Genomic DNA, 27,257 nt, shown 5'->3' on the forward strand with positions numbered 1-27,257 from the left:
AGGAGTTCCAGATACTGTGAGTTCAAGGTCGCCCGGGCTACAGGGGACCTTGTGTCCAAAACAAAATACAATTTCCAAATTGTATTCCAGGGGAATTTGTCCAATTTAATCTCCCATTCACCCTGTGACAATGTGTTTCTCTCTGTGATGTGCGCTACAGACTATCCGCCTTCACCTTCTCAGTTTCTATCAGTCTTTAGAGTCAGGGCCTCCCATAACGCACGCTGGCCTAAACAGGGTATGTACCTGAGGATAATCTTGAACTCCTCATCCTGCTGACTGCTCTCCAGGGCTCAGATTACACCAGGACCGAGCCCCCACACCCACCGCGCTTTTAACTTACACTAGGATCAGTTTTTTAAAAAAGGGAAGAAAGGAAAGTGGAGTCCAGGGCCGTTTCCAGAGGGTGGAAGTTTCTAAGCTTACTGTAACACCGGGATATTTTTCATCAGGCTATCACAGCGCTGTCAGGAGGATGAAAACGGCCCTGACCTCCTAGTCAGCACACCCAGACCTGTAACTGGATCACCTGCCACACACTGGCTGTCCACGCACTTCCTCCTCGGCCTGGGGACCGCAGAGGCTGTGCCACGGAGGGTCCCGGAAGGAAGAAAACCGGCCGGGGCAGCTCAGCGGTGGGACGTGGGTCCTTACCGCCGGCCTCCTCCCTGTCTGGGCGGTCTTCTTCAAGCGGCTTACTGCTCAGGGGCCACGCCCCCCCCAAGCCCCGAATAGCCTTCTCTATATTGCCTCTCTCCCTGAGGCCCCGCCCTTCCGAGGCACCCCGAGCGGCGCTTGGCGCTTGCTCGGTAAGAGCCGTCAGATGATAAACCAATCTCGTTGGGATGTTCTTGGGCACGACTTCCACCGTTCCCAGAAGCACGCGGTGTAAGGATGAAAGCAGAGACTGAAGTGTGGGGAGGAGTCATATGCTCTGTTTGATTGAAACAAAATAATTAACCGGCCTGACTCGGTGTCCCGGCCCCCGCCTCTCCACGGAGGAAAAAAAAGAGAGAGAGAGAGAGAGAGAGAGAGAGAGAGAGAGAGAGAGAGAGAGAGAGAGAAGAAAACAGACCGCACAGCAGCAAAAACACGGGAAAAAGATCAAGTTGGGAAAGTTCTTAGAACCACCTCCCAAGTGCCCGTTTCGTTTGCACGACGTTTGGTGAAATGGGATGGAGAGAGGAAGGTCCAGATTCAACTGAAAAACAAAACAAAACAAAAACCAAAAACCAAAGCAACCAAACCCTGCGAGATCAGGCTTTGAGAGCAGAGGTGGACTGACGAGGCGAGCAGCTGCCCGAGCAGGCATCCACGTGCACGTGCCCTAAATCCCAGGTAATTGCTTTCTCCATCTAGTTGGAAGGCACTTGATGACTTTTTAATCAGCCCCCGCCCCCATCCTCCCAATCTCAACCAGCAGCTCTTAGCGGTTAGAACAGCCTCCTGAAACTGCGTGCAGGACGGACGAGGCTTCCCGGCCCTGCCGGCTTGCCACAGAGGAACAGCCAGCCTGGCACCATGCCCTGGCCAGGTGCGCTCCGAGATAAGCAGTGCGCCTCCGGCGACGTTCGGCGGCCATGCCTCCCCGCCCTGTGCACCTGCCGAGAGCCCGCCAGCCAGTCCGGGATCCCGGCCACCTCCCCGCCACCCAGCCCCTCGGGCCAGCCGGACGGACCCCTGGGCAGGCGCGGCGGGGCGCGCGGGCACAGCGCAGGCAATCACATGGAGGCCCGGGCCCGCCCCATTGGCTGCGACCCGGCCAGTCGCGGCGCTCGCTGGCTGCGGTTGGTCCCAGAGCTGCGGCGCCTGCACGGGCCCGGAGTCCATGTTACGCTTTGTCTAATTCCCCTCGTTACAGAGTCATGTGCTGCTGCTCCCGCCGCCGCCGCTGCCGCTGCCGCCGCCCGGGGTGCCCCGGCTCCTCCGCCGCGCTTCGAGGTGGCAGCCGCGGGCGGGGCCGCGGGCTCCGGGTCCAGGGCGCCGCGCGCCTCCGGGGCGCGTCCCGGTGCAGCCGCCGCCCGCCGCAGGTGATGCCGCCGCCTCCCGCCTCCGCCTAAGGTCCGGAGCGCGCGGCCCCAGGCTGCCCGCGAAGGTGGGTGCGCGTGGTTCCACCCCGGGCCGGGAGGGCGCAGGTGGAACGGCCCCGGGGCGCGCCCGCGCGCGGCGCCGCCGCGGGGCCCCGGGCTGCCGCCGGGGACGCGATCGGGAACCCGCCAGGTCGTCGGGACCCCGGGGCGGGCGGCGTGACCAGATTCCCCTACCCCACCCCGCGCTGGGACGTTGTTCCGCTCTGGGCCCTGCGCGGGCCGGGTGGCGGCTGCCGCGCTCCCGCCCGGCCTCCGTGCGCGCGATCGCAGGGGCGGAGATTGCCCGTCGCCGCGGCTCCGAGTCCTCCCGGAGGTGGGTGTCTGCTGTCTGGCCTGCTTGGCCGGGTGCCGGCGAGAGGAGCCCTTGAACTTCTCCAGAAACGCTTCCCCATCCGCCTGCGTCCCGCCCCGGGTGGGCCGCGCGGGCTGGGGCGGGGAGGGGGAGGCCCTGCGCCCCGCCCCCCGCGCCCGGGGGAGGGCACTGGGGCCGCAGGTGCACCCTGCGCGCCGCGGGCCATCTCCGGCTTGGGTACCGGTATAATCCGCTTCTAGCTTGTTTGGAAGCGTGGGCTCTTGGGAGCGGGACTTCTGCTTGAATCTTGTTTAGGGGCTTGGAAGAGAGGAAAACTGGGGTGCCTGCCCAGAGGACTGTCGCCTCCAGTGACTGGAGGGTCGATGGGGGGCCCCCTGTTCCTGTCCCCCTTCCTGTGGGGTATTCCTGACAGATAAGGAAATGAGATTTTTGTTGTTGTTCTTGTGATTTTTTTTTTTTTTTAAGCCATCCGCAGTGAAGGAGAGCGGCCTCGGGTCGAGGGGAGGAGAGGTAGGTCCCCTCTGGAGAGGGTTGAGGTGTGAGGTCTCAGAGGTTCCCATGCAGCAGGGGCGTGTGTGTGTGTGTGTGTGTGTGTGTGTGTGTGTATTGCTGGAAAGAAAAGGCGAGGTGAAGAAATGGGAGCAGGAAGGAGGAAGGCAAAGAGATGAGATCAGGCAGTGGGCGTCCTAACCAGACTGGAGCCCCCGCCTGAGATTCTCCTGTTTGGTTGGTGCGTCCTCCGAGGATTGCCTTCTCCTCAGCTTTGAAAGTTTTGGTTTTTTTTTTTTCTAGTTTTCATTCTTGTACTGGACAAGACAGCTGTGGAGGTGTGTTTTTTTGGGAGAGATTTAGAGGTGAGGCGCTGACTTCTGGAAACTTTCCTAGGCCGTTTAAATAATAAAATACTCCCCCCGCCCCAGCAGCGTTCACTGAGCATCTAATACACACTTGCTACTGGTGTGGAGGAAGCTCCGGAGGAGCAGGGCTGAACAGTCCGGCCTGAAGTATGGGTGAACCATGGGAGGAGAGCGTGATTCAGGCCTCCCTCCCCAGAGCTTCTGGTGCTCTGGTGCTGGTGGTGGTGGGGGGGATCACGCTTCATGTCCTCAGACACCAGCTGTTTTCACAGCTCACAGGGCACATACGTTATCAGCGAGGTCAGGGGCAGAGTTGTCCTGACACCAGCTGAAGCTAAAACCCAATGTGTCGACCTGAAAAAGAATTGAAGATTAAAGTGAGGCTGGAAACCTGGGAGGGTTGGCTTCCGCCGATCGTTTAGGGAGCCGTCCGCCAACCCTGCTGTAACCCCGTGGTGGACAGGACCCCACAGTGGAGACTTCTGGCTGGGGAGAAGCACAGGCCGCTGCTATCGTAGTTTCCTCTAGTCTTTATGAAAGGTGTGTAAGGTGTGTAAGCTCCGTTGATTGAAACTTAGTAGATGAAGAGGTCAGAGTGTGAGCTGTCCTCGGATGACCCCCCCTCCCTCCCCGCACTGGGGGGGAGGGTGGAGCGCTCCTCATGCAGCCAAGTGTTGAGCCACGGCCAGAGCTTTCTCCGCCTGCCTTTTCCCCTACAGCACTGAAAACACTAGTCAGCGTTAGGGCCTTCCCCTCCCTCCAGTACGCCGTGTATTTTATGGAGATTTTCTGAGGATTTTTTTTCAGTTTTTATTTATTTATTTTTTTAATATTAGAACACTCTGGTGTGTTTGACTTGTCCTAATAGTTAAATTGTCTTGGAAGCTCTCTGTTTTGGAAGTTGGACTTCCCTGGCCTGGTGGGCGAATTGTAGCTGAATCGGCTCAGACCGTAGGAAGTTGGGGTTCTGACGGATCTTTGTATTTATAGTCCTGTATGTTCTTTTGCTGTGTTTTTGAGATGGGCAGCGGCCCTCCCACGTGGCTCAGGTTGGCCTGGAACTCAAGGCTGCCCCCTGTGTACCTGCCCTGGTGCTGGGATTACAAGCGTGGCCCTCCTTACTCGGCCACGTGTGTCCCTGAAGTGGTGGGCCGTGTCCGGCCTGAGGTACGCCAGGAAGCCCTGGTCCTGGCAGTGAGCAGGGAACTTGTGGGTGCCGTGTGAACTGGAGGACTGCTGTGCTCCTGAGAGCAGATAAACACGCAGGAGTCCAACAGTTCAGGGTGAGAATATGTGTGTCAGGACAGAGGCGGGGATCCCAGTAGACTTTTGACAGCAGTTAAGGGTGTGTTTCCCCGGAAGGGGGGAATCAAGGGGCACACGCTTTCGTGGGCCCTTCAGGAAGTAAACAGGTTTCTCTAGTTGCAGCAGAAAATACTAACCTAGTTAGTGGGAAAGTTGGCTCCTAGTGAGTGAGTAGTGTTGATCATTTGCCTCAGCCTGAGGCTTACTGGAGAGTGGGACCATTCTGCCACGGCGGGCAGTGGGCAGTATGAAGAATGTGTGCTCATCATGGCTGGGGGCAGGTGGTGAAATGCCTTTAAGCAGCCTTCAGACCCCTGGGATGGACGGCAGGGGAGGGTGTTTAACCCCAGGAACCCACAGGGTGGAAGGACAGCCAGCCAGCCCTAAGCTGTTGCTTGATACATGCCCTTCCCCTCAGTAAATAACAGACAGACCTTCAGTGCACAGGCTGGAGCTCCTGGCCCAGAGGAAACGGCTCTAATGGTGGGAGTGTGCAAGCTGGGGCGGGGCTGGGGGTGGGGAATGGTGGTCAGCCATTGCTGTCTGCACAAGCATGAGCAACCAAGTTCGGATCCCCAGGACCCGGTAGAAGCTGGGTGTGGCACATTTATCGCCCAGTGCTGGGGCAGGAGAGACGGGATTGCTGGGCTCAGCCAAGCCGAGATAAACGGTGAGCTTTTAGTTCAGAGTCTAAAGTGGAGAGGGATAGACTGTGGCTTGTACACGTGTGCCTGTGGGCATGTGCACACTCACACACACAGAAGTGCTACCAGAGCCGACGAGGCTTGCCCTCGGCACTGAGCAGGATGGTGGTGGTCTTCCCAGAGCAAGGTTACACTTCTGAGCACAGTAACAGTAGGAAGGGGGGAAGTCGGTCCAGGAGGGCAGCGCTGCTTAGGCCTGCAGTGACCGGGGTCTGGGCACACCCTGATCGGAAGACAGGAAGACAGGCAGCTTTGAGGGCAGGTGATGAGCTTGTGGGCAGTATGGTGCCTAGTTAAGTGGAGTCACAGAACCAGTGTTTTGGAGAGGCCCAGCCTGACTCCAGCAGACTCTTACACTCCCTAAGACTAGGGAACACGCTGCATAGCCAGGCACCATCTGTGGACTGTTTGGTTATAATCTGATCCGAAGACGGCTCCTTCCAGTGGTCTCGCTGGCTTCCTCCCTCCTGAGCTGTTCCTGTTCACAGGACAGGATGAGGTGCCTCCCCCCATGAGGTACTCCTCACAAGCTTTCACAGTGGAAGGTAGTCTCCAATCTGGTCAGTCTTTGAGGGGATGCGATCCTTCATGACCTGTGGGCCTGGGATATCCTGAAGAGCTTGGAATTTGTGTGGTGACCGAGCTAGGAGTGGCCAGCACAGAACAGTGGGAAACTTCCATCCTCGCCTCAACTACCGACTGCCTCTCTTATTATTATTACTATTTTTTAAGCAGTGCTTACTGAAGACTCGGGTTATAGGTAATCGAAACCCAGCAGGGACTGCTGCGTATTTGTGTGCATGGAGCAACCCTCTTTCCCCCCCCCCCTTGAGAAGTTGAGCTGCACTTTCTGTGATGTCATTGAGCTTTTTGAATTTTGGTTCCACCTTGTCTCCTGACACGGAAAAAACTAGGCAACGCTGGCATTGCTGAAACCCTGGCTGCAGAGACCCGCAGGTTTGTGTACTCCTGGCCTTTGAGAGCTGAGTGTGCTTGGTGTGGAGGAGGGGCTAGAGACTGGTTAGCCCTTTGGTGTGTCACAGGGCTGGTGAGCTCTCTCAGCGTTCGCACCCGAGGTGCCATTTTGCTGCTGTTGTACTGTCACAGGTGTCTGGCATGCCGATTGACTTCCTCCTCTGGGATTCTTGTCATTCTGTGTGGACATCTGGGGGAGGCTTGCTGATGGCCTTTACAGATTGGAAGCTTGCCAGAGGAGGATTGCCTTTGAACTCGTGAGGAGGGAGACAGTGTGAACTTGGTTCCTGCTCAGGCTCTGTGCTGTTTCCTCTTAGCTGGGGCCCAGAGCGCTGGCTGACCTCGGCTGTCCCAGGGCTGAGCTTTAAGGGGCACTGGTTTTGTGTGTAACTTGGGTTTCATGACTTCACGGAGAACATTAGGAATTATTCCTGGAAGTGCTTCAAAGAAAGCTGGTCAGAAATCCTGTGAGCTTAGTGCCAGGTTCTTTAAATGTTTTGGATCTAGCCAGCAATGTTGGTTGGTTGGGTGGTTGATTGATTGATTGATGGAGACAGATTTAAGTATCTCGGACTGGTCTGTCTCACATTCCAATTCATTATGTAGCCGGAGGACGACCTGGAACCCCCACTGTAAAAATAAGTTTTTTCTAAACTGTCCCAGGTCCCAAATAATGACATGGAGACTTAGATTTATTAATAAGCTTTAAAGCTCTGTAGCTTTGCAGGTTTTCATCTGTTCTAACCCATCTATGCTGGTCTGGCTGCTTCCCAGCCATGTGCCCAGTTATCTGCCAGTCTGCTCTTGCCCTAGCTGTTCCAGCTCCATCTATGGCCTCATGGTGATCCCTGGCTTCTGGTGACCACCTTCTCCCCACTCTCTGCAGTACTGGGGACCTCCTAACTAGGATGGGGAGTCCTGCCTCAACTTTCCTTTCCTGTCCTGCGCAGCTTTTGGCTGGTCAGCTCTTTGTTAGAGATGATGGAGAACAGTTTTTAATACAACACTGAGACAGGAGATTCTTCATAGGAATGACAGTGGCCACTTCCGGGCCTCTGGGCACCACAGTCAGCATCTGTATACACAAAACCATCCCCCAACACCTGGCTTTCCCGGTCTAGCATCACAGGAATGCGCCACCACGCTTGACGTGTACAGTGCGAGGGGGCTGACCCCAGGGCTTTGTGCGTGCAGGGCAAGCACTCTACCAACGGACCCAAACCCCCAGCCCCTCGGTTGGGAAGTGCCCATCTCACAGTAGTGAAGGAGCAAAGTTCCAAGTCTGACGTTGGTCGCCCTTCTGTTGTACACGCTCATTGTGTCCTCTCCTGTGCTGTGGTCATAGATACCCAAATGTCATAATTAGTGGTGTCTCAGTTCTGTCCTGGTCGACAGGGGGAACCTGTTCACACCTTCTGGGGATGAGGGCTGTTTGGTGAACATGCGATCTATGATACTGAAACCCTTTGGCATTGGGCCGCATTGCTGCGGCTGTAGCTCCACACAGCTCAGTGCATGCCTAGCATGCTTGAGACCCTAGATGCAGTCGTCTGTACTGCCAGAGAAGGAAGGAAGGGGTTAAAACTGATGGACCAGCCTCTGATGTTAGGGATGAGAACATCCAGCCACGGGAAGGTGGTTTGACTAGGCTTTCATGCGCAGGTCCAGGCTTCAGCATCTTTCTTAAAGAACACAGACGCTTAGAAGAAAGATTCGTGCTCTGCCGTGAGGTGTGTAAACAGTTGAGGTCCCTCGGGCCTTATTTATATAATTGAACCAAAAGAAGGAGTGCACGTTGGGATTTCTAGCTTTCCAGGCGACACAGGGCGCCTCTGGATTATGAAATCTCTAACCAGAAGGGATTTGCTCTGGGGAAACCTCACAAAGTTGTATCAGTCCTCAGAGCACACTTGTAGGTGAGCTGCTTGTCCGCACAAGAGGCTTCATGGAGCTGTCACAGGATGGGGTTTAGCTTGGGTGTGTTTGTTTGTTTGTTCGTTTGTTTTTGTTTTTTGTCTGGAAAGCACTGCACAGCACTGTCCTACCGATCCAGGCAAGAGGACAAGGAATTCCACTTTTAGAGAAAGGATTTGGAGAAACACAAGTCCTTGTTTCTTTCAATAAATTTTTGAGACCGTTGCAAAGCATGCTCTGGCCTCAAATTCTGGCTGACCTCCTGCCTCCGCCTTGTAAGTGCTGGAGTAACTGCCTGTACCACCAAGGCCAGTCAGAAAATACAGTTTGAATTTCTATCCCACGATGCTCTCTCTGGGGCCATGGTCAATCTGCCTCAGGAAACAGAGGTGTGCCTCCTGGAAAGACTCAGAGCTCTTATTGGAGTGGAAACCCGACAGGAGACAGACTTCTCACACAGCTGTGTCTGACAGAAATTTACAGCCTGGAAAGCCTTGGGTGAGGGCTGTGGCCAAAGTCCCAGAAGCTACTGCTATGAGGACTTAGGAAGGAGGGGTCACTTGATTCCAGTAGGTCTGCCAGTGGGGTCAGGACCACGCCTGTCTCACATCCCACAGATTTTTCTTTCCAGTGCCATGCACATGAGAGCCCCTCAAATAACATTTGTCACCTGAAAGAGTGAACGGAGAGGTTTACCGTTAAACTTTTGTCATTAAGACATGAATTAAGATCAATGTTCAAAAGTTTTGTTCCAGTTCTCTTTAAGCCAAGCCAGGGTCCACCTGGAGAGTGTTGATCTTGAACACATACCCGGGTCTGGAGAGATGGTTTGGTTGGTGACGTGCTTGTCATACGCATGAGGATCTCGGCTTGACCCCCTAGACCAGGGGTGGTGGTACTTGAGTGACACCCCTTTCTGGGGCGGTAGCTATGGTCAGATCCCGAGGGCTTCCTGGCCTGTGGCCCTCACCTCACTCACGTGCCCCAGGTGCCAGTGCAAGAAAAACAACAGCAAAACCAGGATGGGGCTGGTGAGATGGCGTAGTGGGTAACGGGACTTGCTGTGCCAGCTGGGTGACCCGAGTTTGGTACCCAAAAGCCACACTGCAGAAGAAGAAAACCAACTACACAGAGTGCTCTGGTTCCTATATCCATGCACTGCTCCCACTACACACACAGATACACACGCACACAGACATGCATGGACACACTACATGAACAGACACTCACATAGACACACACTACACACGCACAGATAAACACGGACACACCCACAGTAAGTTTTCTAAGAGAATGGCACTTAAGGAATGATACACAAGGGTGACTTCTTGCCTATACATGCATGTGCACACACGTGTATACATGGGACACAAACGTGTGCACACACCAGAGACCTATTTGTGCCCTTCTCTGTATCTGGTGAGTCGGAACCCGGGGTGGGGTGTATAATTACTCTTGGTTTTGATGTTTTTTTTTTTTTTTTATTTCATGGAGGTCAAGTGGATGCACCCAGGTAGCTCTGATGTGCGGCCAGGCTGAGAGCCACCGTGTTGTCACGTGGCTGTGCGTGTATGGACTGAAGACACTTTGTGAGTCTGATGAGCCTGCCTGGGGCCTTGCAGGGAACATGAGATTCTGCACACAGTGGGGACCAAGACAGCGCGTCCACCCTGTGCACTTCTGGGTGCTGCTGTGACTTAGGAGGCCTGGGCACAACAGTGCCTGCTGCCCTGCTTGGGCAGTTGTTCCCAGAGGAGCTGCCGCCTGCCCAGCCTGTGGGGCAGTGAGAATGGTCAGCACGCAGCCAGCTTTTCGTTTTAATGTGTTCGGTTCCGAGAGGGCTCCGTTTTCAGGCCCCATTTTCTGGCCCCGTTTTCAGGCGGCGTTTCAGTTTCTCAGGTTGACTTTCCTGCCCTGTTGGATTGTTACTGTTCTTTCTTTTGTGAGAGGATGATGTAAGGTTTGTTTCATGGTGTTCCAGAGCTGGCTTTCCCTCTGTTTATTTACTTAAACTTGCTTTTGAGTGTGCCAAGTCACCATGTAGCCAGGGATGGCCTTGAACCTGTGCTCTTCACATTTCCATTTTCCAAGTATTGGGATCACAGCCACTCTCACATTCCTTCAGTGCTGGAGATCAGGCTCGGGCAAGCACTCTGAGGTGTGCCACCGCCATCTTTTTCTTCTTTTGGTCAGGGTGTGAAGTCAAAGGTCTGAGAGTTACAGTGTCCGAGATGTTTACCGTCCTCCGCTATTCTCACACATACGGCGACGGTTTCTAAGTCTTCCCTTAAAGACACCCCCTCGTGTTTGCTGGTGTGTAGACAGTGTCTTAGTGTCCTGTTGCTGTGAAGGGACACCATGACCAAGGCAGCTCACAAAAGGAAGCATTTAATTAGGGGTTTGCCTGTAGTTTCAGCAGCTTAGTCTGTATCCTCGTGACGGGGAGTAAGGGTGGCAGACAGGCAGGTGTGGTGTTGGAGAAGTACCTGAGGACTACAGGTGGAGAGAGACAGACCGAGAGAGAGAGAGAGACACAGAGAGACACAGAGAGAGAAACAGATGCTGACACTTGGCCTGGCATCCAGCAAGGCCACACCTCCCGGTCCTTCTAATCTTTTCAAAGAGTCCCGCTCCCTGGTGACGAAGCATCCAACTTTAAAAGTCTGTGGGGCCGTTCTTGCTTAGAGCTTCATGGTTAGGAACAACGGCAGCGGCGTCTCCACCCCCTGAGCATCCTTCGTCCTGAGAGGAGGGTGGGGACACCCTTCTCTCCAGAGGCTACTGGCTGCTGACAACCTGCTGTCCCCTCACTGCAGGGACAGGACAGAGTCCTAAGGTGGTGTATGAACAAGCTACCAACAGCTGTGGGATGTGGCTCAGTGGAGAAGCCCTCAGCCAGTGTGCATGGGGTCCTCCGTTCAGTCCCACGTGACAGCGAAATGCCTCTACCGGTCTTCGCTGTCTTCAGTGACTGTCCGTGCCCCGTCAATCAGCTGATCAATCGGTTTATTAGAAATCAGTTTATTCTCAGATGTAACTTTTCCCATTTAGTAGGCCAGGGAGTAATTGGAAAACGTATTGAATGCCTGGAGGTGTGTTTTTGTTTGCTCATTGATGATGAGGGGAGTTGAACCCACGGCCTCGTGTGTGCCAGGCAACAGCTCTTCCCCCAAGATGTATTTCTAGTCCCCAGAGTTCGTAATGATAGCAGCTGCTGTTTCTGCGGCCTTGATTGATTTTCCAGGTCTGTGCCCTGAAGTGTGTATGTGCTCTTGTCTAATTCTCCGAGAGAGCCCAGGCTGGCGGCACGGGTGGTGGGGAGGGAGTGTGAGAGCAGGATGGCTTACAGCTCTGCGTGTTCTCCTGTGCCCCGCGTGCTTCGTTCTCACTTCATCTCACAACTCTTTCTGTGAAAGGGAGACTGAGGTATGGGCACAGTGGGTCACGCATGTGTGTTATCCCAGGTCACTTTCTTATGGGTGAGCGCTTACCCGCCTGTGTGCGTGTGTAAAAGCTGTGCGTGTGGAGGCTAGAGGTCAGTGTCAGTTGTCTTCCTCACCTGCCACCTCATGTTCTGATGGCTCGGGATGCAGAATCGGGTTCTCACGCTTGCTCAGTGGGCGCTTCACCCGTGAGCCAGCCCCCGGCCCCCAGGAAGTAATTGTTGTGGTGTTTTCTGTCGCCCTTTTCTCTTTATTCCCGGTAGGGCGTCACGCGTGCACACACGAAGCTTGCTCCCAGGGTTAGTCCCAACCCTGCAGTAACCGCCGTGAGAAACACCGTCCTAAGCAGTGTGGCCGTTTGCCACGGGGCAGGCCTTTGGTGAGTAAGCGCTGTGAACAGACAGGTGTGTTAAACCTGATTTATCAGGCCACAGAGATGGCTCGGCGCTCGAGGCCGCCCGCTGCTCTTCCCAGAGGACTGGGTTCAAATCCCAGCGCAAACACCGCAGTTCACAGTTGTAACTCCAAGCTCTGACACTCTCACATAGGTACACACGCAGGCAGCGCGCCAGTGCACATAAAGTAAAGGTAAATAATCTAAAAACAAACAGACAGCCATAATTTACCACATGCCAAAGTAAAAGAATAAAAGTGTATACATGTATGTACATGTATATATGTATACACAGAGCAGCTCAGGTCAGCAGGCTCATGTAACAGGCTTTTGCCTCACGAGCCATTTCCCACCCTGGATTTCAGTTACTGTTTGTCTTCTTCTTCCTTCCTTTTAGGGATTTTATTTCTATTTTTGAGGCTGGCCTTAAACCCTGACCCTCCTGTCTGCCTCTCGGCTGCTGAGTGTATAGAGCTGTGTCAGTGGCGAGGTTTTTTTATACAGTCCCTGTGTTCAGGTTCAGTGTCAGTGGAGTGAATTCCTGCAGGTGAGCTTCCTGTTTTGATAGTGTTAGTTTGCGGACTCACATTTAGCCAGTGGTGAGGAGCAACTGGGGAGTGCATGGCTCTGTGTGTCTCTAACTCTCTCTCTCTCTCTCTCTCTCTCTCTCTCACACACACACACACACACATATACACACACACAGGCACAAATGTGCGTGTGCATGTGTGCTCGTGCACACACACTTTTTAAAGTTCTTTTCTTGCTTTGTTTTGTTTTTCAAGATAGGGTTTCTCTGTGTAGCCCTAGCTGTTCTGGAACTGATTCAGGCTGGCCTCGAACTCAGAGATCCACCTGCCTCTGCCTCCTGAGTGCTGGAATTATAGGTGTGCAATGCCACCACCTCAGATGAAGCTATTATTTTAAAGTGCACACACACTCGCGTGTCCTGGAGCGTGTGGAGTTCTGAGGACAGCACCGTCAGCCTTTCTCACCTTCCGCTTCGCCGTGAGCCCCAGAGACCCCACTCTGGCACCAGGCGTGTGCTGCCTGCAGTTGGGCCACGGACCCACCTCTCGCCCATTTAGTTCAATTCTTTAAAAATGTCCTGTTACAAAACTTTTTTTTTTTTTTCGCTTATTTCTGAATTATCTTCCTTACAAACCTGGTAGAGTCCATGCCAGATAGGAACCTCTTGGTTACATAGGTAATTTTGGCGCGAGAAAGGGGAGACTCTGGTCCGTGTGGACGTGGGAGCAGGTGGTGCCTCGGGGGGGTTCCGGGAGCGTCTGGGGCCTTTGTGGTGGAGGGTTTAGTCTCCCAGGTCGTCTGGAGGGAGGTGGGCGGCCGAGCAGAGGCCTCTTTACAGAGCGTCTGTTCGCAGCTTCTTGTCCCATCAGATGGTGGGGCCAGACTTCTGATTTTTCACTGGAAGCCAGAATTGGATTCTTCTTAAAATCTGATTGTAAAGGGCTAGCTAACTCAACATTTCAAATAAGGACTTCCCGCAGACTACACAAAAAGGGACTACAAAAAACGGGCTAGAGGGAGCCTTGGCTGTTACGGCCTTGGCAGTGGCCAGCCTGCCCTCTGTGGCCTGACGAGTTGGAAAAGCTCAGCACACTTCTCTTTAGCTTCCTGAGGTAGGGAATCGCTTTGTAGATGGGTTATCCTGGGCCTCCCTGTGTAGACCGGGGTTGTCTTGAAGCTGAACCAATCCTCCTGCCTCCAGAGGGCCTCGATGACAGTTTCTGGCTCGCTTTTAGAAATCCAGTCAAAACTTGGTATCATCCCTGGCTCACCCCCGCCCCCGCCCCCCCCCCACTCTCACACTCACTCACTCCACTCACACATGCACGCGCCTTTGGCTGTCATGGTAGAACTTGTCATAGTTTGTGTCCCTACATTTGGGTGTGTGTCCTTTGGCAGGGGCTGGCTTGAGGGTGTAGCAGTTCGTGGGGAGGGGGATCCGAAGACACTTGGTGTGAGTGTGGGAGAGAAGAGCTGGCTGCCTCCGTGCGGGACACGTCCTCAGAGGGGCCTGTGACCAGCTCCTCCTGTCTTCACTGTTTTATCTGCTCTGGGAATCCTGATGTGGCTGGATTATCCTGAGTTGTGCACACACCCTGCGGAAGAGCCGAGAACGGAAGTAATTTGGGAGATGTCTGTACTAGCCGAGTCCAGAATCCTAGGGCAAGGATGTCTCAGAACACATTTTTGTCTTTTTTTAATCTCAGTCATCCCCAGTGGCTAATGCTGTGTTCTGGACGTCACTGTTCTCTGGGAAGAGAACCTTTGTGTTCGTTAGCAGGCTGTATTCCTAAACCTCAGCAGTGAATTTCTTTTTCCCTTCAGGCATTCTTGTGTAACTATCTGGCCCCAAATTGCACCGTAGCCGAGGGTGATCTTGAATTAAAACAAAACCTTATTGTATAAGATTTTTATTTTATACGTGTGTTTTGCCTGAATATATGTCTGCACACCACATGCATGCCTGATGCCCTCAGAGGTCAGAAGAAGGCAAGGGGGCATTGGCTTCCTTGCAGCTGGAGCAACAGAGGGTTCTGAGCTGCCAGATGGGTGCCGGGATTTGAGCCTGGGTCCACCGGGAGAGCAGCAATTGCTCTTAACCGCCGAGCCATCTCTTCAGCCCTGACCTTGAACTTTGAAACTTAGGAGCCTTCTGCCTCCACTTTCAGAGTGCTGCCATTAAGGTATTCGGCTGCGTTTTGCGGTCCAGGGGATGGGTCTTGGGACTCTGTGTATACCAGGCAGGGGCTCTGAGCAATGGCGCTGTAAACCTCCAGTGCTCTGCTGGCTTTAGAACGACTGCATTTGAAATTGCCCCAGCGAATGCTTACACAGTAAGAGGCTTTTGGGTGGGCATGGTATCGGGAGAATGGGTGTGTTCTTCACCCTCAGGAAGTGTCTTTGCAGTGGTTTGGGGACATCGTGGGCTGGACAGCTGGACAGGACGCCTTCTTTGGCGTCCTTACAAAGTGAAATTGTGAAAAGCGAAAAAAAGCCCAGCCCGAGCCCCAGTTCCTAACCTGGAAGTACCAAGAAGAAATGTAGCGCATCCTCCCGTGCCCGGCCTAGTGTGGAACACTTTGTAGATTCGTCAGCTCATTTATTCTGCGCATCAGTCCTGCTTTGTAGCAGTGGAAACCAAGCTTCAGTCAGGCCGCTCCGTCCAGCCACCATGAACAGCCCAGTAAATTCAAGGTCACACATCCTTTGGATTATGGTTAAGTGGAAGAACTGTGATCCTAAAGCCTGGCTTTAGGATCGGGGTGGGCAGCCTGCCTGCCTTCCTTCTGTGTGTCCATCTGTCTGTCCATCCGTTGTCGTTTCTTTGTTCTTTTAAAGCAGATCTCACTCCACTCAGGCTTGTGGCATAGCCAGGCTGTCCTTGAAGCCACAGACAGTGTCTCTGCCTCCCAAGTTCTGCGATTGCAGGGGTGGGATGCCATGCTTTGCTGGCAGATTTGTTCTACAAGTTTTTTTCTTTCCCTATCACTTCAGTCTTGAAATCATCAGAGTTTGACTGAAAAGAAGAAAGAAAATTATATGCCCCCCTCATACTCTTCCCCAGACCAACACAGAAGCCAATGAACCAGAGTAGAAGAGAGTTCAGTGCTGGCCTTCCTGGAACCCTGTGGCAGACGGGCCTGACGGGTATAACGCTGTTAAGAGACGGTTGCTGTGACAACCTTCATCCTTGGCACCAAATTATGTTCAGGAACACAAAACCTGCCTTGTTTTACCTGTCCTTCACAAGAGTGCATTTGGTGAGCTTCCAAGGGTATTTTAAAATCGCCTTTTACAATCAGTGTAAGCTGAAGGAAAGACCTGGGCTTGGAGCTTGAAGAACCGGAGTTCTGAGCTTGCTGTCCCCTCTACAGCTGCCCTGTGACCTTGGCTTTCAAAACTTGAGTTTCCTCCCCTGTGAGTGGGGGCGGGGCTCATCATAGCTGCGCAACTGGCCTGGTGAGGGCTGAGAGCCTCTATATGTACCAGTGTTTTATTAACAGCAGAAGCCACATGTGTTGGGCAGTGAGCTGCCCGGTGCAGCCTTTCCCCTAGTGAGTGGGGAGGTGGGTGGATGGGTGGGTGAGGCCTGTGCTGGCCTCAGCTCTTTTCTTCCAGTGCCGCCTTACCTGTGCTAGTGTGGACCAGACTGTGGGCGTTGACTCCATCTCTGGCCTCAACTCCTCTTTCTTGGTCCCTCTCCCCCTCCTTCTTTGGGCTGGCCTCCAGTTTCCCCACAAAGTGCTGTTTGTTTTCAGGGTGAAGCAGCCGATTCTCTGGGCAGCAGCGCTGGCCGAGGGCAGTTACTGTAGATCAGAGTGAAAAGCTGGAGTGGGCGGGGGTACTCATGGGCTTGTTCCTTAAAGCTTGGGACATTGATTTTCTTTTCTTTCTTTTTCTTTTTCTTTCTTTCTTTTTTTTTTTTTTTGAAGGAAAGCAAGGGATGGCTTCTCAATAGAAATATTATGAAATGCCCTTCCCAACAGACCAAAACTGAGTAAGGAGAAAAGGCTTTTTGGAAGTCCCTGTTTGTGACTTTGAAAGTCCTCTTTCTCCTCCTTGTCCTCCTCCTTTTTCATTTTGAGAAAAGATACACTTTTGAGTGTCAGTGTGCCCACCAGGCACACTAGCAGGAAGGGAAGCAGACGGAAACTGGTGACAGCCGTCAGCACTGTAGCGCATTCTGTCCAGGCTTTCCATGTGATCCTCCCTCATCACGAAAGGTCAGAGCCATTACCGCCCAGTGGCAGAGACTCCGAAACCAAGGTTCAGGGAGCCTGAAGTGCCGCGTCAGCATTGCATGCAAGAATGCAGCTTTCTGCCTAGGCCGGTGCTGTTCACACCATGGAACATGAGTGGGACATGAGTGAGACACACCTCTGCTCAGGAGGGTGGCCAGTGTGAGCACGCAGCCGGCTCACATGAGCTTGGGGCAGTTTCTCCTCTGGAGGAGGAGAGATTGATTGTGACGGCCAAGCCCAGGGGTTAGCCTGAGTAGGAGCTGACTAATAAAGAGGGTGGTGAGAGGTACAGAGACACCTCGAAAGAAAGGGGGGTTATCATTGGAATAGCCTCACGCTTGGCTCTGCGTCAGGCTGGGAGCCAGCAAGTCCTGTTAGGGAATATGGACTGTTGAACAAAAGTCACTCCACGCGAGGTTCTTTTGGTTTTTTGTAAAAAAAAAAAAAAAAAAAAAAAGGAATGTATTAGTTATTAATTAATTATTATTCGGTTCACGCGTGCTCATGGGTGGGCATGCCGGTCACTCTCAGTGTGAGGTAAGACTGCTTTGGGGAGTCCAAGCTCTCCTACCAGGGTCCTCAGGTTCGGGTGACGCATCTGACCAGGTCTTCAAGTGTTCAGACACAGCCTCACATAGCGCAGGCTGGCCCTGCAGTCGTCATTGTTCTTCCTCCTCTCCTCTGCCTGGGACTATGGGCCTGAGGCACGCCCTCTCCACTGAGGGCTCTGGGGAAGGGCACTAATTCACTCGTGTGTGCGTTCACAGTTACAGGAGAAGCAGAGGGAGAGCAGTGTATGTCTCTGGCTCGGCTGGAGCAGCTAGTGGGCTGTTCCTTAGGGGGTTATCTCACGGCATAGCTTCACAAGCACCCGTCATTCTGAAGGTGCAGATATGGGGTACAGCCTGGGAAGCTGCCGTGTGACTGTCTGCTCTGGCGAGGGAAGGCTTTGGGGCGTTCAGGAGAAGAGTCTGGGCTGCAGCTGGTTTGCAGTTCGTACAGAAGATTCTTAAAGAGACCTTGGGAAAAATGTGCATGTGTCTCTGTGTGCATGCGTGCGTACATGTGTGTGGCATTTTTCTCTCTAGGTCTCCACCTTCTCTTTTGAGATAGAGACTCTAAGTGGACCTGTTGCTTTCAGATAGACTGGACTGCTTGTGCCTGGGAGTTCTGAGGGTCCAGCTGTTGTGTTTATCACCCCCGCTCCCTGCCCCTGGATTACAGAAGTGTGACTATGCCTAGCCTCCGTGTGTGCACACGTGTGTGTGTATGTGTATGTGTGCTGGGGAACTTGTACAAGAGGCACTTCAGTAACTGAACCACCTCCTGGCCCCACGTGTGTTTTTTATTCCCTTTAAATAAGTAGGAAGTTAGGAGCATTGTCGTCGGACAGATGTTTTGCACATCCGTTTCTTCACTCCTATCTAGAGTCCAGCCTGTCTCTGCCTTTCGTACCGCCGTGTTACATTTCTCTCCTTTTTTATCCACTGGAAGGAAGTGGGAGATGGAGGATGTCCTGTTGGCTGCCTGTCTCCCTGGACTGTCACACAGTGTGCCTTCTGGGGTCCTGCCGTGTCACCAGCCGCTCCTGGGCCATGGCAGAGTGACTTGACTGTATTAAAATGAAGCTGTGAGTGTGTGGTTAGTGGCGAGGATATTTATGCAGTGGCTCCCTGCTCGGAGCTGCTGCCATTGTTATCACAACTGCTGCTCAGAGGCATCCCGTGTTTTTCTCTCGGCGAGGAGAGCAGCGCAGGCCACAGCTGAGAGTGCCGAGGGAGACTGATGTGTTAGGGAGCTTCATTTACGCACTGTGTTCCTTTCAGGGCTTTCTGTTTTCTTGCTCCTGCAAACACGCCTGCTGGGGTATAGCGGGGCCCGTATCCTTGGGGGTTGGGGATGTTCCCTATCCATCCTTATTTATCAGTTCATTCTTTAGTCTCTAAGGAGCCTCCAGATGCTCACTAACACATTTCCTGTGACACGCTGAGCACAGGCCGTTACAGACTTTCCCTTCTTCCTACCCCCTTTCCCTTCCTTCCTTCCTTCCTTCCTTCCTTCCTTCCTTCCTTCCTTCCTTCCTTCCTTCCTTCCGTCCTTCCTTTTTCTTTGTTTTCTTCCCTCCTGCCCCCCCCCTTTCTTTTCTTGACAGGGCCTCACTGTGTAGCCCTGGCTGGTCAGAAACTGGCTATGTAGACCAGGCTGGCCTCAGTCTCCTAGGTGCCGGGACCTACCCTGTTGACTGGCCCACTCTTCTCTTTTGAACTTTGTAGCAACTGCTAACCTTCTAGGCAAGGTTGTAGCTCTCCGTCTGGCCTTGATCCTCCTATGTAGCCAGGGGTGTTGAACTTTTTATCTCCTTAGGCCTAGCTCTGCAAGTGCGGATCACAGATGTGGGGACACCTGGTTTACAGTCTCTGGAAGCCAGGCTCAGGGGCTCATGCATGCTAGGCAGATCTGCCACCAGCAGAGAAACGGCCCCAGCCCCTCAGCTGATGACTTTCGAAGTATAATTTTTGCTGGGAAGGTAAACAGTTCTGTCCTGGGAGAAGCTATTTTTCAGCATTAAAGAAATCAGAAATGATAATTTATGCTTAGAAAAACAAGGCTAGTCCAAGTTTTAGCTCTCCTCTCCCCGTCTCTGCACTCTATCTCAATATGTGTCTCCAGACTGTTCTCATGACCTCCAGTGCCAGGCGTGTCTGTTCTGTAGCCAGATTACACACACAGCATTGACTTTTCAGCTGATCACCCTTCTTTCTGTAGGGTTTTGCTAACCAACTCTTTTTTAGCCCCGGGACGTCGTTGGTCATGGAACTTTACTGATGGGTGGGATAATCAGATTGTATTTGATGGGGAGCAGCTTTGGGTCCTGGCGTGTTAAACATGGCCACTGGCTGTTCCCTCTGTCCTGGCATCCCAGTGCTGGAGGCAGTTCCTGCACATGGGTGCCTTCAGCCCGTCCCTGGCAGACTACAGGGAGCAGCGACTTGTGTGTCTGCAGTCTCTGCTACTTTAACCAAACCCCATCGCTCGCCCTCGTTTGCCCTTTCCACCTCCGGGCTTCAGGCTGTATGCAGATTTGATTACACCAGTGTAAACAATTTCTGTTATTTCTGAGTGGAGATTAAATGCTATTCCTTCCGGCTCTTTTCTTCTTGCTTCTTTCTTCTTCTGTCTGACTCTAGGCCGCCTAACTGAGGTTCTTGGGGCCACAGAAGTTGCAGTTGTTGGGGATCCCGACTTCCTGGGTCGTTGTAACAACTGCTTTACCAAGCTCTGACTGAGTAGGTGAAGTAAGCGAGGCACTCCCACGGTCTGGGCCTCTAAGGTGCTGGCAGGGTGAGGAGGAAGCGGGTCTTCCTGGTTTTGCCTTGCTGCAGACATCTGTGCTTTCTTTATTGTCCTTTTCTAGTGCAACTGTCATCAGACTTGGGACTCCTGCCCGCCAGCCCCTTTGGCTACATTGTTGCCACAGAGAGGAAAATCTCTATTCACAACCACCATCCTGGATGCCTCAGCTGGGAAGGCACAGCCTCAGGTGTCCTATGGTTATTTGTTAAAATGTAGATACTGTGGCGGGGCCTTTAGCCCAACACTGTAGATAGGCAGAGGCAGGAAGACCTCTGTTGAGTCGAGTGAGTTGAACAATAGCAAGTTCCAGGCAGCTGGACTTCTACCTCAAGAAAACAGACAAAATAAAAGGCAGCTACTGTGGACAGCCAGAGTGCTGTAATTCTAGAATGTTCTGGCGACAGTTTGGGGCAAACTTAAGACTTCTCTCCACTTCTTGACAGCTTTATCAGGATAACTGTAGGGCTGTGTGGAGGCAATAAATGACATGATACCTGTGACATAATTAATTTTCTTGAGCCAGAGTTAGTGTTTAAAACATTGACTGGCTATCAGGCACACGTCTTTAATGTCAGCACTGGGGAGGCAGAGGCAGGCAGTTCTCTGTAAGGTCAAGGCCAGCCTGCTCCTCAGAGTTCCAGAACAGTTAGGGCTACACAGAGAGACCCTGTTTTGAAAAGATAATAAGTAAACAAACAAATCGTTGACCATCAGCTTTTAATAGCTTATCATAAAATTTCTAGATTTTTCAGGGTACTTTTATTTTTAATTCAGGCTGTTTCGTTGAAAGGAGAGGGGTGAAAACCAAACTGTTTATCTGCCCTATGCACTTCTCAAACCCTGTGTTTCTTCCTGTAGTTTTTGTTACACTAGGTGATTGAGAGTGATGTTGTCAGGATAATGTTGAAGTGTGCCTTATTCCCTGGTGGATTCTGCATCTTGCCTGTCTTTTGTGTGTGCATAAACTCACTGTCCTCCGTCTCCCTCCCACCTCCCCCGCATTGCTAGCTCCTAGCCTTTCTGTCTGCCTCCGGAGCGGAGAGCAAAGGCGTGCACCGGCCGCTTTACAGAACTGTCTCTTTAAGAGTAACGTTGCCTTCGTAATAATCACGATATCTGTTAGAATTGTTAGGACAGATAATCTTGAAGCTGCTTGGGTTTCCCATACTTCACTTTAGAAGTAAGACTGTACCGAGAAAATGAAAACGGCTGTTTCCAGAAGGAAGCTGAGCTGCCCAGCGTGGAAGGTAGATGCCTAAGACAGGCTTTGCGGAGGAAAATGCTCAGCACACGCCGCCGTCAGCAGTGTTTCCTGCCTCATCTTCGCTGGGAACAGTTTTAACAGTCCTCACTTGTTTGAAAACACTTGCACTTAGCCAAACTTTTGTGACATCTTTTTTGTTGTTGCTGGGGTTTGTTTGTTTTGACTGCGAAGCAGAGCCTCCTACAGCCCACGCTGGTCTCAGCCTTTGATATGTAGTAGAGAGTAGTCTGGAACCCCTGGTCCCCTGTCTCAGTCCTCCAAGCACTAGGCCTGCAGGTGTGGGCTGCCACACCCAGTCTTAACTCCTGTCCTCATTCACCCTTCTTGTCTGTTATGCTCAAAATCACAGGCGTTGCCCTACCAGCTAGAGAGTAAGAACCGGCACTCGGAACAGTGTGGTCCAGTGTTGTCACCCCAGTTCTTCGAAGAGCGTGTCTTTTTTTTTTTTTTTTGTATTTAAAATGTTTAATACTTTTAGTAACTTTTTGAGAATTTCATACATTGCGTTTTGGTCATATTCATCCTTCTCCCTAGATTCCCCCAGGATCCATCTTTCCTCACCTTTCTTTGTTTCAACTTTTTGAAACCCATCCACTCTAGTCCATGCTGCCCTCATTCTTTCAGTGTGGCCCTCCACTGGACTGTGCTTTACCTATCCTGGGCCAAGTTGTTAAAGACAATTAATTCTCTCTCTCCTAGCAGCTATCAGTCACTAATAACTTCTCAGTTCTTCAGTGCTGGAACTTTGGATTGAGCTTATACAGGTCTTATGCTATCTGGCACCATTATCAGGATAAAATATATTTTTAAGAACTCGAAAACCTCAAAATAAGAAATCAACTCAACTGGTTAAAAACTAAACCGAGGATTTATGTTTTTTTTTATTTTTATTTTTTTATTAACTCTGTATCCCAGGCGTGTCCCGATCCCTCATTCCCTTCCAGTCCCTCCCTCCCTCCCTCATCTCCACCGTGCCCCTTTCCAAGTCCACTGATAAGGGGGGACCTCCTCCCCATTCATCTGATCCTGTTTTATCAGGTATCTTCAGGACTGGCTGCAAAGCCCTCCTCTATGGCCTAACAGGACTGCTCCTCCCTTCGAGGGTGGGGAGGCCAAAGAGCCAGTCATTGAGTTCCTGTTAGAAATAGTCCCTGTTCCCCTCACTTTGGGAAACCAATTGGTTACTGAGCTACCACAGGCTACATCTGAGTGGAGGTTCTAGGTTATATCCATACATGGTCCTTGGTTGAATGTCAGTCTCAGAAAAGACCCTGTGCCCAGATATATTTGGTCCTTGTGGAGCTCCTATCCTTTCCCCATCAGACTAACTCCCCTTCTTTCTTATGATTCCCTGTACTCTGCCAAAGCGAAGAACTCGTCTTATTGGTTAGTTAAAACGATGCTTAGCTGCAGCCCGTGAGAATATGCAGCCATATTTACTCCTGCTGGTACCATGACAACCTAAAATAAGTGGTTTATTTGTTGAGATGAGGTCTTGCCCTGTAGCCCAGGCTGGTGAAACGGCAGTCCCGCTGGCTTTGCCCCCTGATGGCACCTCCAAGCCAGCTGATGGATTATGCTTTCAAAGTGAGTTGTTTGTTTGTTTGTTTGTTTGTTTGTTTGTTTCTGAGTAAAAGACACATAGCTGCAGACGGGGTGTACCCCCTCATTTCTGTCCCTTTAAACAGAGGAAGAGCAGACTCCGCGTGACCGTCAGCCCCTTTACCCTCGGTCTCGGAAGTCACTCAACCCTGTGTGCACAGTGGCATGCCCGCACTCATGCACACAAAGTAAAGGAAAACCAACTTCTGTGATTCACCCCTTCTGCTGACTGCTGAGCGCTGTGATGACACTTTCTCCTGCGCAGGCAGTTGGATGAATTCTGCGGGGGTTGAGGGATGGGTGGGTCCATCTGGGATGCTGAGCTCTGTGAGCTGTGGGTCTGTCTGGGATGCTGAGGCCTGTGGGGTGTATTACTAATTTTCTTCAAAGTGAGGAGGTTTGTGACGCTTGTGTTTGGAAGCAGAGAGTACCCAGCCTGGATCTGGACTTTGTACTTCAGCTTGGGGCTGTGGAAGCTATGCTTTCCAGAGCCAACTGATCCAGAAGGGGTCCTAGCCAGACGCTCTTAAAAGCTGACTTGCTGCCCCGTGCCACATTTTGCCAGTGGGGAGGGACGCTCATTCTGGCTCCAAGAAGACGGTAACAGCGCTTCGGGGGACATGCCAGCAGAGCCAGCCAGTTGGCTCAGGAACAGCTTCCTTGAAAGCGAGAGGCCAGTGCAAGGCCTCAGTGCCAGCATCCACCTTCCCAGAATGCACTGGTGCGTGCTCCCCTGGAAGGGAGGGCTGAGGCAGGAACATGTGCCGCGAAGGCAGTGGGTGCGGGGGGCACGGGAACCAGACAGCTTGCCAGTCTGCGCACCATCTGCAGCCGGACCAGTATCCACACGGAGGAACAACCGCTCCAGCCTTGAGAGCAGCGCCTACTTTAAGATGGAGAGCGAGCAGCCTTGCTCTGGAAAGAAGGTGATTTTATCTGGACCCTTCACCACGGCTTCCGCAACATCCAAGTTGTGGTACTGAGGGAGAGGAGGTTTCGCAGCCCTCTTCCCTCCTTTCATTCATCTGAGATCAGTGTGATTGTTTCTGTGTTTGGAGACAGGGTATCATGTAAGGAAGGCCTCAAGCTACTGTGTCTTGACTGGAACTCTGCTCCCCATCCGTCCCCCCCGCCAAGTGCAGGGATGTTACAGGAGAGTGCATTGCCGTCCCACTTTCACTTTCTGCCTACCAAGAAGTGTGTCTTTTCTCTTTGCTGACCTTGTGATTTCACACTGCAATCTGCTGTGAGGTACACCTAAAGAACAGCTGGACCAGATGGGACATCAAGGGGCCAGCAGCCCAGTGGTGACTGTTGCATTCAGTGGCTGCATCATAATGTATCACTCAGTGGCAGGGAAACATAAACTTAGATTGCTGTTGGCTTTTTACCTTAATGACTGAGTGTTTCGGAACTAGGAGGGATTCTGAAAAGCGAGCCAGTGTGGTCCAATGAGATCAGGTAGAAATTGACGCTTTGGGAGGTAAGGCCTTTTGCTTTTCTTCTGCACGCAGGTGTGTGTGTGTTTGTGTGCAGGTGTGTACGTGTGGAGGCCAGAGGGGTCAAGCGGGCACCATTCCTTGGCAGCTGTCCACCTTGTGTTCTGAGATAGACTTTCAGTGGACTTGGGGGTGACCCTGCCAGGCGGGGTGGCTAGGGAGTCCCAGGTGTCCTCCTGTCTCCACACCCCAGAGCTGGGATTGCAGCTTCACGTGACCACACCTGGCTTTCTGCATGGATGCTGAGGACTGAGAACAGAACTCACATGCTCAGGCTTGCACAGTCAACGCTATACTGACCAACATGTCTCCCTAGCCTTTCTCTCTATTTTCTTTGTGAATTAATTTTTATTTTATTTTATTTTTTTGAGACAGGGTTTTTTGTGTATCCTTGGCTGTCCTGGACTTGCTTTGTAGACCAAGCTGGCTTTGAATTCACAAATATCCGCCTGCCTTTGCCTCCTTGAGATAGGTTTAAAATCAGGTTTTAAACATGTTTTTAAATTTTATTTCATCTATATGTGTGTTTGATCAGCATGTATCTTCATGTGTCATGTTCATGTCCAGTGCCTGAGGAGGCCAGAAGAGGGTGTTGGAGCCCCTGGACTTGGACAGTTGTGAGCTGCCATGTGGTGCTGGGAATTGAACCTGGGTCTTCTGCAAGAACATTCAGTGCTCTTACCTGCTGAGCTGTCTCTCCAGACCTTCCTTGCCTTTTTCTAGGAGTTATCTTTTCCTTCAGGAACGGTGGTGAACTCCTTTAATCCCAGCACTCGGGAGACCGAGGGCAGGCAGATCTGTGTGTGTGAGAGAGAGAAGAGAGAGAGAAGATAAAAAGTTGTATTTTTCTTCAAAGATTATCCTTCTGAACTCCTGGAGATTATAATGAGTAACTGGAATGAAGACAGGGTTAGCAACAGATATTTTAAACATGGAATTATGTCCTCTAGAGCCGATGATCATCGACAGGTTTAAAACTGTAAGGAGTTTTGAGCTTAGGCCTTCCTCGAGTTTCCATGTGACTGGGGACTTTGGGGCCCTTTCGGGGAGAAGCGTTGACCTGGTCAAAGCGTTGAAGAGCTGGGAGCTGTCAGGTCCAGCAGTGGGCAGCTCTGGTGGGCAGACCTGGAAGGATTACAGTCCCTCAGGGTTTGCAGACTGACTGACTGAGGACTGGGGTAAGGGTCTCCGGTTCTGTGGCTCCTCCTTCGAGGGTCTACAGTTGTGCTGCTCTAGTGTGTGAAGAGGAAGGGCGGGGCCAGAGAGATTCAGCTTGTCTTCTCTGTCCCTGCCTGGGATGCCATCATCACCAGCACTCCTGACTTGTAAAGATGTGTTCCATTTCTTCGCTATGCGCCCTTGACATATGAGCGTGAAGTAAGTGCTAAAGCAGAAGGAAATGGATAGCCATTTTCCTGAAAATGTCAGGCAGGCATTGGGTTTTGCAAGCAGCGTTTGCCTCCTTCAAACTGCCCCTTTAGAGCAAAGGAATTTGCGGGACAAATATTAGCCAGTTAGGTTCTGCGCTGGGCAGACTTTGCACCTTGGCATGTGTGGCCACTCTTGGACTTTTGCTCTGAAAAGGATGATGGAGCAGCGCAGATCACTGATGGGTATCCCCTGCTTGAGTCATCAAGATATTTGCAAAACCGGCTGTGTGAAAACCCAGCATGCTGCACCGTGAGGCCCTATGAATTACAGGCTGGTTCCAAGACAAGGGATGCATCCCAGATGGTCTCTGGGCTTGACTTTTCCCCTAGAACTCACTATTGTCTCAGGAATTTGGAGCTTAGAGGAAATGACCCAGATTTTATACTTAGCGAAAACCTGTACCAACTCTCCAGTGGACCACTGTGTAGCCGAGACATCGGGCCAGTCACTTAACTTCTTGACCTTGTTTCCTCATCTGGGAATATGGGAGCAAGGTTTATAGGGATCTCTTAGGACGTACTAAAGCTTAGAGGGGCGAAGGATGAGAGGCTGCCCAGCACGGACTAGGGCCTGACTTCGCTTTCTTCCTCCTGTCAGAAAGTTAGTTTTTTATATGGAATAATCAGAGTTTATTGTCTCTGTTCTGTTCGGGGTTTAGAAACAAGACCAACTTACTTAAAGCAACAGGCTGAGGCCACAAGGAGCCATCTGTTGGGTGCCTGTTGCCTGATAGGGCCTGGGTGCAGAGGCAGGCAGGTCACCTCCCCACCCCCCACCCCCGGGGCTGGCCAGCTCTTGCCTCTGGTAGATTTTGAGCCACGTGTTTACTTTTGTTACAAACTGAAATAAAATTACGGCTATTTTTTTTTTTTTTACACGTAACGGGGGCACTAGTGTGCCGTGGCACTCACGGGGTGCAGAGGGACAGATCGTGGGACTCGTTCCCTCTCCTTCCACCAGGCTGGTGGCAAGTCCCCTCCTGTCGGCTGCCCCACCCCCACCCCGCACGTGCGCCCCTTTAAGTCGGGCGCTGCCCACCCAGCCCGACTGCCGGAGCTAGAGCGCAGGACCCACGTGGTGGAAGGAGAGCCCTCACTGCTCTGTGCGGCGCACAGGCACGGTGGCACGCATGCGCCGCCCACCTCCCCCGCCACAGATAAGTTTTCAAAAAGGAAATTAAGTCGGAGTTTGACCAAAATGGACGTGATCTCAGAACTGAACCTCTGTGTGACTCTTAGTCACACGGAGGAAAAGTTTAGGGTTGCGTTCCCGGGGACGCTGGAGCCCTTCGGAGGAGTCTTTGCAGGGTCCCCCCGCCCCCGGTTCGTGACAGCTCCCTT

At 52.2% G+C, this 27,257-nt stretch overlaps 1 protein-coding gene across 1 annotated transcript in view; it reads left to right on the forward strand.

Annotated features, from left to right (window-relative positions):
- Positions 1 to 1,959: 1,959 nt before the first annotated feature.
- The window catches only part of Lrrc8d (leucine rich repeat containing 8 VRAC subunit D), a 103,588-nt gene continuing 78,290 nt past the window's right edge, over positions 1,960 to 27,257 (forward strand). Inside the window, exon 1 of the transcript XR_009590990.1 lies at positions 1,960 to 2,095. The gene's annotated coding sequence lies outside the window, so the exon portion shown is untranslated. The remainder of the gene's footprint in view (positions 2,096 to 27,257) is intronic.

This window comes from Meriones unguiculatus, chromosome 3, assembly GCF_030254825.1.
Source record: "Meriones unguiculatus strain TT.TT164.6M chromosome 3, Bangor_MerUng_6.1, whole genome shotgun sequence".
Taxonomy (NCBI): domain Eukaryota; kingdom Metazoa; phylum Chordata; class Mammalia; order Rodentia; family Muridae; genus Meriones; species Meriones unguiculatus.